Source organism: Macrobrachium rosenbergii, chromosome 22, assembly GCF_040412425.1.
Source record: "Macrobrachium rosenbergii isolate ZJJX-2024 chromosome 22, ASM4041242v1, whole genome shotgun sequence".
In the NCBI taxonomy this organism is placed as follows: Eukaryota; Metazoa; Arthropoda; class Malacostraca; order Decapoda; family Palaemonidae; genus Macrobrachium; species Macrobrachium rosenbergii.
In genome coordinates this window covers 24,065,113-24,077,066 of record NC_089762.1, presented here as the reverse complement: position 1 = coordinate 24,077,066, position 11,954 = coordinate 24,065,113, and the positions used below count along the sequence as shown (strand labels likewise).

General features: G+C 35.0%; 1 long non-coding RNA gene and 1 other non-coding gene across 4 annotated transcripts in view; both read right to left on the bottom strand.

The window, feature by feature from the left end:
• The window catches only part of LOC136850662 (uncharacterized), a 352,695-nt gene that overhangs the window by 103,487 nt on the left and 237,254 nt on the right, over positions 1-11,954 (bottom strand). The gene's annotated exons all lie outside the window — the stretch shown is intronic.
• Positions 6,635-6,706, bottom strand: TRNAP-UGG (transfer RNA proline (anticodon UGG)). Its single transcript has one exon. It is a non-coding gene; the product is annotated as a tRNA-Pro (tRNA).

Genomic DNA, 11,954 nt, shown 5'->3' with positions numbered 1-11,954 from the left:
ATATATAAAAAATATATATATATATATATATATAATATATATATATATATATATATATATATATAATATATATATATATATATATGTATATTATATATATATATATATATGTATATTTTATATATATAAATATATATATATATATATATATATATATATATATATATATATATATATATATATATATATATATCACATATATAAATACACATATAAACATTATATAGTATATATATATATATATATATATATACACATATACAGTATATATATATATATATATATATATATATATATATATATATATATATATATATATATACATACATATACATAACTATTCATGAGCACACAGTCATAAAGCAAGATTCCGAAGAACAGAATGCCCTTAAGTGAAAATGTAAACGCAGGAAACATTAAGAGAAAAGCTAAATTAAAGAAAATGGGTAAAAATTGTTTAGCAACAGAGCCAGGCCCGCCGAAGGAATATTTCAGTCTCTAAATTAAGGATGCTAGCACCCATAACATTGTCAGGGGCACTATTTCACAGTTTTACAGCAGAGGTATTAAGAACCCTCTGGTACAGGGTAGTGGGACATTGTGGTAAGTAAACGAGTACCACGAACTAATTCAAAAGCTGCGACAATGATTGAGGATAGTGTTAATTTCTTTACCGAGGTGTGCTGGGAAATGATGGAATCAGACGACTTTGACCAGATGCTTGCCCAAATTATAATCAGGCCTCATTAAATATTCTTATAAGTTTTTCTTGTCTAAACGCTTCGGCTGCATTATCCTCCACGAATACGAATTATTATTATCATCATCATTATTATTCTTATTATTATTGTTACTCTTATAAATGAACTTTGAACACCTGCTGTACGATTACCTTCTTCTACAAAGAAACATTTGTGAGACAGGAACTATAATACGAATTAAACGTCACCCAGACGGCCAAACTACTACTATTACTACTACTACTACTATTATTACTATTATGATTATTATAACGATACAGCCGAGTTATTAAGCAATGACTCTCACTGAATGCGGTGGAAACTGGAGTAAGGTAAAGTTAAGGAAGCTGAACAGCCAGGTGGCAGCACACCAAGGGAACGGATGAAAGCGATCTATATGAGGTTAGGAGGACACTGCGGGGTAGTACCAAAAATAATTCAAGGCCCTTTGGATATGCAAGACCAAGAATAGTTTTGCTTATTCACCGTGCTACTATTCTTGACCTGCCTGTCATTATATATATATATATATATATATATATATATATATATATATATATATATATATGTATGTATGTATATGTATGCATATACATATATGTATAAATATATGTATAAATGTATATATATATATATATTATATATTTACTAGCTGACCAACCTGTTGCTGCCAGGGAAAACTCTGAATGACAATCTATGGGTAGGGGGAGTGAAGGGGGAGGGAAGAGGGAAGGGGAGGGAAGAGGGAAGGGGAGGGAAGAGGAAGGGGAGGAGGAGAAGGGAGAGGGGAAGGGTGAAGGAGAGGGGGAGGGTGAAGGAGAAGGGGAGGGGAGGAGGATGGGAGGGAGGGGAGGGGAAAGGAAAAGAAGGGAAAGAGGAAGGGAAGGGAAGGGAAGATAGAGGGGAGGGAAGGGGAGGGGAAGTAACATTCCTCTACCAGAAGGGAATAAAAAGCATCTCCACTGACCAAAGACAATAAATAAAAAAATATTGTATTTCTAAAATTTGCACTTAGGTGTGCCTGTGTGTTTGTTTGAGGGAGGGCAGAAGGTCTGTCTCTCGTGCAACAACACATGGATCCAGTGTTGCCACATTTCCATATCACTGACTTTCACACTTGCCTTAAATTTTAAATTCATTCAACCATCGGTAAAATCTAACATATAAAACAATATATATATATGCTTTCCTTCACGGTCTAAAGATCATTTCCCATAAACATCCTTATCAAGTTAATCACAATCGCTTTTTATATTTATTAATACAATTTTAAATAGATTTAAGTTACCTTAATTAGATGGAAACCTAAAGCGGTTACTCTGTTGTTGTCTGCATTCAATGTATCAACTGAGACATCGTTCGACTGACATCTGCTGCTTCATGATTCGTCATAAACAACCATTCTTTGATGGGTTTTTATTCAGTCATAAATATGCAAATGACCGACAGTATAGGTCAATGAATCATATAAGAAAATAATATGTCTGACCACAATAAACCCCTAAAAAGAGTGTGGAAATTTTTTCCATACTTGGTGTGGCAGATCTTACCTATAGGCAGTAAGCATGTAGTGAAGTGTTTTGCCAAAACACCCAATAAATCTCATTTAAACCAAATTTATTACGATATATGCTATCGTGATGCTATGAAGAAGTTGCTATAACGAATTCCAAAGGTAAAAACGAAGAAAAGACGATCGAATTAGTGAGAAAATTTGCATTTGAACTAATAAAAAAAAGGATATACTGTCATCATACATCTTGCACGTCGTGTTGAGCTAGCAGCTACTACGTATGCGCAAATGAGGAAGACAACCAAAAAAAAAAATCTTTTGGGCTGCCAGTTTGGGTTCATTGCTTTACAGCTAAGAAAATGTTTTGTAACAAAGCCAAAAATATTTAATTTAGCAATACAACCTAGCAGTGAGGTATATGATTAACACATTAATATTTATCATAAATTATGATCAAAATTCACGTAAATTCTGATAAAAAATTGACGTTATAGGGGATTTATTGTTATAGGTTAATAATACTTCTGGCAGCGGCAGAAGAAAAGGTGAAGCATCAGTTGAAAAATGAGAATAAACCCAGAAAACTGAATGAAAGTGACGTAAAAGCGAAAATTTTTGTTTTGTCAGTGTTTGTAAGTCTGTCACGGGTTGCAGTTTGATTTTGAGATAAAACCTTTCTGGGGTGACATACAGTAAAGGCCGTGTGCAAAATTTTGTCTGGGTCTGTCAAGCGGTTCAGATTTCTATAAAGCCAAACAAATATACAAACATTAACTTTATATATATATATATATATATATATATATATATATATATATATATATATATATATATATATATAAACGGTTGTAAATCCTGACTGGTGTCGGCTTTATTTTAACTAAGTCATCCTCTGAAGATGGCTTAGGTTAGCATAAGCCGATAGCAGTCAGTATTTACAACCGTTTTTCATATCCTACCCGTGGTTTGATAAATATATATATATATATATATATATATATATATATATATATACATATATATATTTATATATATAATGTATATATAATATACTTATGCATATATAGTATATTAAATATTTTATCAATAATGGAATTCAAAGACCTAATATATATATATATATATATATATATATATATATATATATATATATATATATATATATATATATATATATATATATATATATATATATATATATATATATATATATATATATATATATATATATATATATATATATATAATATACACACACGTGTGTACATATATATTCAAATATGTTGATATACATAAATATACATATATATATATATATATATATATATATATATATATATATATATATATATATATATATATATATATATATATATATATATATATATATATAATGTGCAACTTTAATGTCAATAAATTGTCAGAACGATGTCGTGCACTCGCGACGTAGCTCGTTCTGAAGCCTTTTGTTAAGATTCTCCCAAGCTTCAGTGCCATTTAAGAGCAATTAACTCTTCTTTCAATATTGTTGAACATGTCATTACGGAATAAAGCACAAGCGACTGTTCATACCGATTCACCCTACAACAGCGACTTCTGTTCAGTCTTCCAATGGCCGTTACCATGAAATCTATTTACTCTTCTGATTAACCTTACCAGGCATTCACATGTAAAAAAAATCTAATCTTAAAAAGGGAATGTTTTATCAAATCGTTCCAGAAACATTAAATTAAAAAAAACGTTTTAAAAACCCACGCACAGAAATCTAAGTGTCACGTAGACGTGGACGCTTTCTGCTGTCAAGTATTCAATGTAAGATTCAATGTAAGATTTTCACTCCTTTTTTCTCTGGTGATTTTTTTTTTTTTTTTTTGTCATACGGCCAATCGTAAGCGTGATATATTTTTCGAGACCAGCAGAGAACTAGAGCTGATATAGGGTAACGGAAATATATAAATAAATATGAAGTAAGAAGAACTGGTATTGAATGACGACTACACTTCGTTTACCTTTACTTAATTTTATTGGTTATTAAGCCCTTTTTGAAGTTCATATTTTTTATTCAGTCGTCGCCAATCAAATCTATTAAGGATGACGCACTATGACGTCAAGATAAAAAAAAAAAGTAAAGAAAAAAGAAAACTTGCCACGCGGCCAAGTGGCTGGCTACAGCGGCAAATAGAAAACGTTTGTTTGCGAACAAAAAGAAAGGGTAACTTAAGTTTTAGGGCCTGTATAATATTTCATTGTGTTCTTTGGTCATATTAACAATATATCTAATTCTTTGTTGGTTTATTTTTCAGTAATATACACCTACATCTCCCTCTAATTCTTTTGCATGACAGAGGACTATAAGAGGCACAACTGGTCATAAGCTTCTATATTACACAGTATTATAAGACTTGTCCTTTCTACTCAAGCTATTTGGTTAAACACGTCTATTAAACATAATTTTTTTCAACTTCTCCGTGAAAAGTAATGAAGATTCCTCGCCAAAACTGTTCAAACCACACTACATAAAGGAAGATTATCTTTTTTTATAAAAACAACAGAAAACACATTTTGGTCCTAGTAACGAGCAATAACATCTCAGTTTTCACGAACGTCGGGCTGCAAAAACTACTTCAATTCCCAAGGGTCATTGAAATGTTTAGGCATACCATCTGCTATTTTCTACCTGAGAATAAAAAAAGACTTCGTCTTCTAATAGACTTTCTAACGATAGACTGCCGATAACACCCGAGAGTCATTTGTTAACTTTCCTCTGAACAGAAAACAGTGCCTCCCTCTTAACACAGTTTCTCCTGTTAAGTCACTACGCAGACTAGGTAATCCTGCTTTGCTCACGTCAGTTTTACCTGAAACAATGGTAAATAATAAAAAGAAGCGTACAGCTTTCTCTGCTGGAATTCTAAGCTGGATAATGGAACTGAAACCCTGAATATTCTTTTGGGTATGGTTATGAATGGCTTTTTCCATCGTTTATGTCAACAACAATCCAATCTCTCTCTCTCAACTGGCAAGATAAGATTCGGAATAATGGAGGAGAAAGTTACATATCTGAATGTGAAATGTCCTGCCAAATCTAATAATTAATTCGCCAATAATTAAACTAAACCGTTTTGAGGCTTCAATCACTTCTGGGGAAAAAAAGGATACTCATACTCTCATAAGAATATCCTTTAACATTCGCAGTGATCTCTGAGAGAGAGAGAGAGAGAGAGAGAGAGAGAGAGAGAGAGAGAGAGAGAGAGAGAGAGAGAGAGACTTTAATATCTACTAATACCTATAAATATCGTAAATCCTCTGTGTGATTAATCTGATATGGAAATAGTTAAAATCTGAATATGTAAATGTTTCAAATTGCTAGACATCTGATAAGGTGGCGCCTCAGGAAAAAAGAAAACGAAACGAAGTCTGTTGATAACACTTTACGTCCAGGCGAAGGGGTTCCAACGTAATATCGTTGTGAACGATGTTCTAAGAAACGGGAAAAAACACCTGCGTTTCGCTCAGGTGGGAAGGTCATTACCCTCCCGGCTGCTGTATCTGTACACACGATTCGGGACCTGTGCTTATAACGAAATACATGTCTGTCAGTGGTTCGAACCCCAGAGTAAATAATTATTTTGTCGAATTGTATATTTCGTTACCTAGTTTACTATTTATTCATCATAGATACATCTGGGTCTTGTTTTCACATTGCGGCTTCCTTAAAGGCAAGCATCTCACTTCGTTAAATGATCTGCTTTGCTCATTTATGCTACTAGTGTCTTTTTCTTTATAAAACATTTTCTCTTCGTTTCATTCCATAAAGGAATCTTAAATATAACGCAGATATTCATATAATACACGACAGTCAATTTAACGAACTTTAAAAACCACAGTTACAAAATTAATTGAAAAATGGGTGCCTTTTGAGCAGAGCAAAACCCATAGGCTTGCGTTATACTAAAGGATGTTCTTATCATGCCTTTCGAACGGAAACTAGTGTTTATTTCGCAACAAAGCGCAAACAGCAGTTCAGCAACTTACCAGACCGCATTGTTTTTACTTGTCCACCCAACAACAGGGATAAAAAATATATCTCAAAACAACTGTAGGCGATGGTATCTTTTTCTTCCCAGTGCAGTCTACAAACCCCACGTAAAGGGTTGATTACATAACCCCAAAGAAGCTTTCCGTACGTTCTTCCCAAAGTCGATATCTTGCCGAAAATATACCTCCAATAGCATTCGTTCAGTGCCGCTTCAAAAAATAGTCACGGGCTCCCCCTCCCTTTATTCAATTCGTTCCTCGTCCCCCACCGCTCACCTGCCTCTGTCTTACCTGTGTACCTGGAAAAGTGTTAAATACCACGCTCTCATTAACAAAAGAAACCGGGCCTGTCCGGGATTTGAACCCGGGACCTCCTGCACCCAAAGCAGGAATCATACCCCTAGACCAACAGGCCATGCATCTTCTAAGAGTTTTTCTATTACTTGAGACATCTTGCACGTTCTTCTTCAGTTACTTACGGAATGGTCACTTTAACTGGTAAAAGGCATCAACTTGAAAATAGCAATCGCACCATACACTGACAACCACATACGGTTGCGAGCCTTGAAGCATGCCGCATTAATCAATCAAATTTATGAATTGTTCAATTTCATCAATAGTGTTCATTTCGTAATTCCCAGCGTATCTTTAAAAAATACCAATCACGTAAAAATTAAGGAATATCAGGTCAAAGCAATAAGAATTCACCTTTACTTTCTTTAAAAAATGTTCGGCAACATAATATTATCAAGGGCAAACTGCAGATCTGGTAGAATTAAGGGTTAAACGTTTTATAGGGGTTGTGATAAGAATGAATTACTAAGCCTAATTATACATTTACCAGCGCATGTTAACGCAAATGACAAATGACAGAAAATACCAATATAACAGTATGTTATATGTTTCAGGACAGGTCATTAAATCAGTGACATCATACTAAACTTCAAAATAGTTTTCTTAAATTAACAGACTGCCAACTGTACAAATGAAAACCAATGCAAATATTCATTTAAAATAAAAAGTTACGCACATCATAAAACAATGTAACAAATAAAAAAAATTTATAAGATAAACCGTTTATAACCGCTTGCGCGCAGAGTCTTAGCTTGGGTTCACGACTGTTCCCGGCTAATTCGAAAGGCGATGTGTCACACACTGACGTCTTAGCATGAAAATACCAGACTTGAGTTTTACCTTTATTCATTAAACGGATGCTTTATAAACAACTAATAAGCCTTTAATATGAATTTTGAATTTCATGCAAAAACATCAGCGTTAAACGCAATATTAACCGAGTTATACAAAACATTCACTTCGCATATAGCAAACTTCGCAATTTTTCGATACTTGCAGTTTCTTATACTTTCTTATCTAATTTAAATAAAATGAGAAATAATATTCCCCGTGTCTAGCGCAGCTATCAGTAGTCGGGGCTACACAATACAACCCATTCTACTTTGGCTGACTGGTTTGTATCAGCAATGGGAAAATTCTCTGTCGTGCAACGTACGGCTCTTAGAAGGCTTGAGCCACAACTGTTAGCGTCTTGTGACTCAGTCTGTGGACAAATCTCGCCCGATTTACAGTTCCTCGTAGCTCTGCCGCATTCGGGTCGTTGCGGCCGTAAGCACGTTTACGTGCAAAATGGGCGCCGTGTTTAGTACCAGCCCTTGGGGATGTGCGTAAAACATGAAATAATAATCGTAAATACCATAAACATAACGGTAAATACCATAAACATAACGTCTGACATTGTTTTGGATGTTACGGCCTAAAGTGACTTACGGCCGAAACGACCAGGACCGGCTCTGCCAGGGTATAGAGCAGGTCACTAATCCAGGTGGAGAATGCCGTCAGTGCACCTCATGTGGTGAACTGTAGTCATTACTTAAGGTTCTTTGCAACGTCCCTCCGGCCCCTAGCCGCAACCCCTTTCATTCCTTTTACTGTGCTTCCGTTCACATTCTCTTTCTTCCTTTTTACTTTCCATCCTCTCCAAAAATTGTTTTCATAGTGCAACTGCGAGGTTTTCTTCCTGTGACATCCCTTAAAACCTTTTTTGCTCTCGACTTCCCTTTCAGCGCTGAATGATCTCATAGGACCCAGCGGTTGTCTTTTGGCTTAAATTTTATATAACATTCCATTTCACTAATCCTTAACCACTCTCTCTCTCTCTCTCTCTCTCTCTCACTCTCTCTCTCTCTCTCTCTCTCTCTCTCTCTCTTTTGTTGGTTAAAGAGGCGTTGCATTATAGATTTTCTGTTTCCTTTCAAGTTCCTGTCTTAATTAATTATCGATCGCGAAAAATTCTCTCAAAACCTTCAATGTTTACATGAGAGGATAGAAAAGGATCAGATACTCTGAGAGAGAGAGAGAGAATTTTTCGCGATCGATAATTAATTAAGACAGGAACTTGAAAGGAAACAGAAAATCTATAATGCACCGCCTCTTTAACCAACAACAATAAATCACCTAGATTACCAATGAAGCTGTTGCTTGTCGAATATCCACTTCCCCGGAAAATTTCTCATTTCCCCCTGGGACATATTCGAATTCTCAAAACCAGTATCTAAGGAGCCAATCGATATTCTTTCATGAGGTGACTTCAGAATTATGTATCTATGCTGGAACAAGTAACACACAGGACACACAAGAAGAAGAAACAAAAAAACATTTGATGTAAAATTCAACGGATGATTACTGAAAAAATAAGTTTCTGAGAATAAAACAGAACAGTGAAGAAAACTAATAAAAATTAGGGCAAAAGGACAACTTCCCGTTTGATATCAGGAAGACTGGAAATACCAAGTCTAAAAAAATATACTGAAGAATTTCATATTTTATGAGGATGATAACGGTATGGATTTGGCAATTAATATGGAGCACGCCACAAAACTCGGAACTTCCGCACCATATATATAGTGTATAGGTCAAATTATCTGACTGATTTGATTTCATTTATGTAACTGGCTATAAAGCCAAGCACTGGGCACTTCCAGCCATTCAGCGTTTGAGGCAGTGAAAAGAGGGAGTTGGAGTGGCTAGACAGCAAGACAGGAGAAAGGAATGGGAACGGAGGTAAAGGACAAGGCAAAAAACTGGGTGCAGCTAGGGGTCGAAGGAACGTTGCAGGCAACCTTTTGTAATGCTTACAGTTAGGTGTACTAACAGCATTAACCCCCTACCAGGACGAATGAATCAGCTGGCCTCACAGAGTGCCTTCGGTGGAGTTGAACTCGGGGAAAAAATAAGAAGCCAACAACAACGGCAATACATTTCTAGAGAGGCCTTCATTTTCTTTGATTTGTGCTAGATTGAACGACTGAGATAAACGAAAACGGTAAAAATGAGCTATACATGTTCTTAAAGCAATCATTTCACGAGTGTGAATTAAGTCATTGGAAGTGCATCACGAAAAGCGGGGGTTTGACTCCAGTCTTAGTCGGCTTATGCATGAAAATAAGACCATTGAAACCTTGTTTTTCATTATGCTGTTCCAATCATTTTCAAAAAGAGCTCTTTATGCTTTCAGAAATTCTCTCTTTTCATCGGTTTCATTCCATCCACTGAATTTAAAGCAGGATTATCCAGAACCCTTGTTGTGTCGAAACCTTGTTCGAATTTTTCTTAAACATGACAATGGAAAAATTTCTAGTTCATCCTTATAACTCTACCTTCGGCCTCAAACTTAGTGGCAAAAATAAAATAAAAAGGAATCATATAAGAAATTTCCTATGAGAAAGTTACATCAATTAATAATTCATGGCAAGATGTACAGCGAGGTTAAAATTGAAGCGAGATAACAAAAAGAATAAAAGTATGAGAACGTAGGATTAGACTACTGTAGATGTAGGGCTGTTCGATCGAATATTTACATATCTCAATGAAGAGTTAAAGCATTTAAAGGAAGAGTTCTATGGGAAATCCGTGGACCTCAACAAAGCTTGCATGAAAAAAAAAAAAAAAAAAGTGAAGTATCGAATGAAAGCAAAGATATGAAGTCAACTCTCCTCAAAGGAGGTGAAGATGATGTTGATTACATAATACGAAGGAAATAAACTGCTCCCAGCGCGTTTTCGTAGTAAGAATGAAGGTGGGGAATAAGAAATTCGAGACAGATAGAGCAAAACGATTAGCAAGTTTTAAAAGATTAACCAGTGTTTTGAGGTGGTTTGGTCATGAAGGGAATCGAGGACGACAGGCTTCTGATAATTTAAATGTCTCTAAAGTGGAGAAGAGAGTGACCTAGTTATAGGTGGTTAAATAGGGGGGATGAGTGGGAGTGTAAGGGATCAGAAAGGTGATGACGATCCTTTGGGTAGGAACATACAGCGGTCCTGTTATGGATGTTTTCTGCATAGAGGGTTCATTCTGGAATAAGCTGAATAAGGATGAATGTGGCCGTGACCCTTTTGATATTTTCCTTGGAGTCACCCCCTAAAACTATTTCTTCCAGATCCGAAGAAAAATGAGAAAAGGACAAGAGGAAAGGTGGAATTTAATCTAAACAAAAGCTAGAGACACATCACAATAGAGCCAGAGAAGCACGGAAGAATAAAAGAATGAAAAACAATCTGACAAATGGAAGGATTGATAATTTGCTAAGAATTAAAATGATGATGGCGTCAGGCTGATTAATCTTTGACGAGATAAGGAGAAAGAATCCCTTTCCAAATAATTTTTAAAGTAACATAACCTCAGTTTTCATGAATGTTTATACCAAAAACGATGAAAACACCAAAGACAAAACAAACATTACATCCTGCAGTGATACGATATATAGTATGTGGATTTCATGGAAAAAAACAATTCAAAACGTCAATAAACTTCAACAGTCAGTAAGGTTAGGATATAAAAAATTACTCCATTTTTTGCCATGTAAGTGGTGAGATCGCCAGAAAAGGCTGTTATGATTCTCACTGCGCTTACAGCATTGCTTGAAGTTATTAAATTTTGAAGTCAAATAAAAGAACCTTTCTCAAGGGTCATGTAAGCCACACCGGGAAAACTGCCACCTCCTCGAATCGGTTTACAGTATATATATATATATATATATATATATATATATATATATATATATATATATATATATATATATATATATAAATATATATATAATATATATATATATATACTGTATATATATATATATATGATTTTTTTAACGTACGCCTTTTTCCCTTTTAGAGTGGGTGAAACCAGCAAGGTTTACAGCAATTCTTAAGAGACGAGGGTTGCTTGTAGACAGTGAAGGGGGTGTTGGAGGGGGACAAAAAACAAACCTCGCTAATGTGATCCAAGAGTTGCACGACTCACCACGGCACCAACTTTGCCTGTCTGCACCCTCCAAATATGGGTAGTGGGCTCGCTGTATCTATCCTTCCCCCTTACACAATCATATTAGTTAATGTTATCTGTTGTTTCACTTGGGTGCGCAAACAACGTTGTTCTTTTTGCCATTTTCAACTGACTATCATGTTCATTTAACCTGACATTTAATTCCTTAATTGTTTAGCCAAAATAAAATGAATCACAATGGCAGTAGTTTTTTTATAACATTATTTTTGGTGATTTAACCAAAAAGAAGCTTTGAATCCTATGGCTTACAAAGCCTATGCAATGGACATGTAATCGACAACTCTAGGAGCAATTTCATAAAAGCA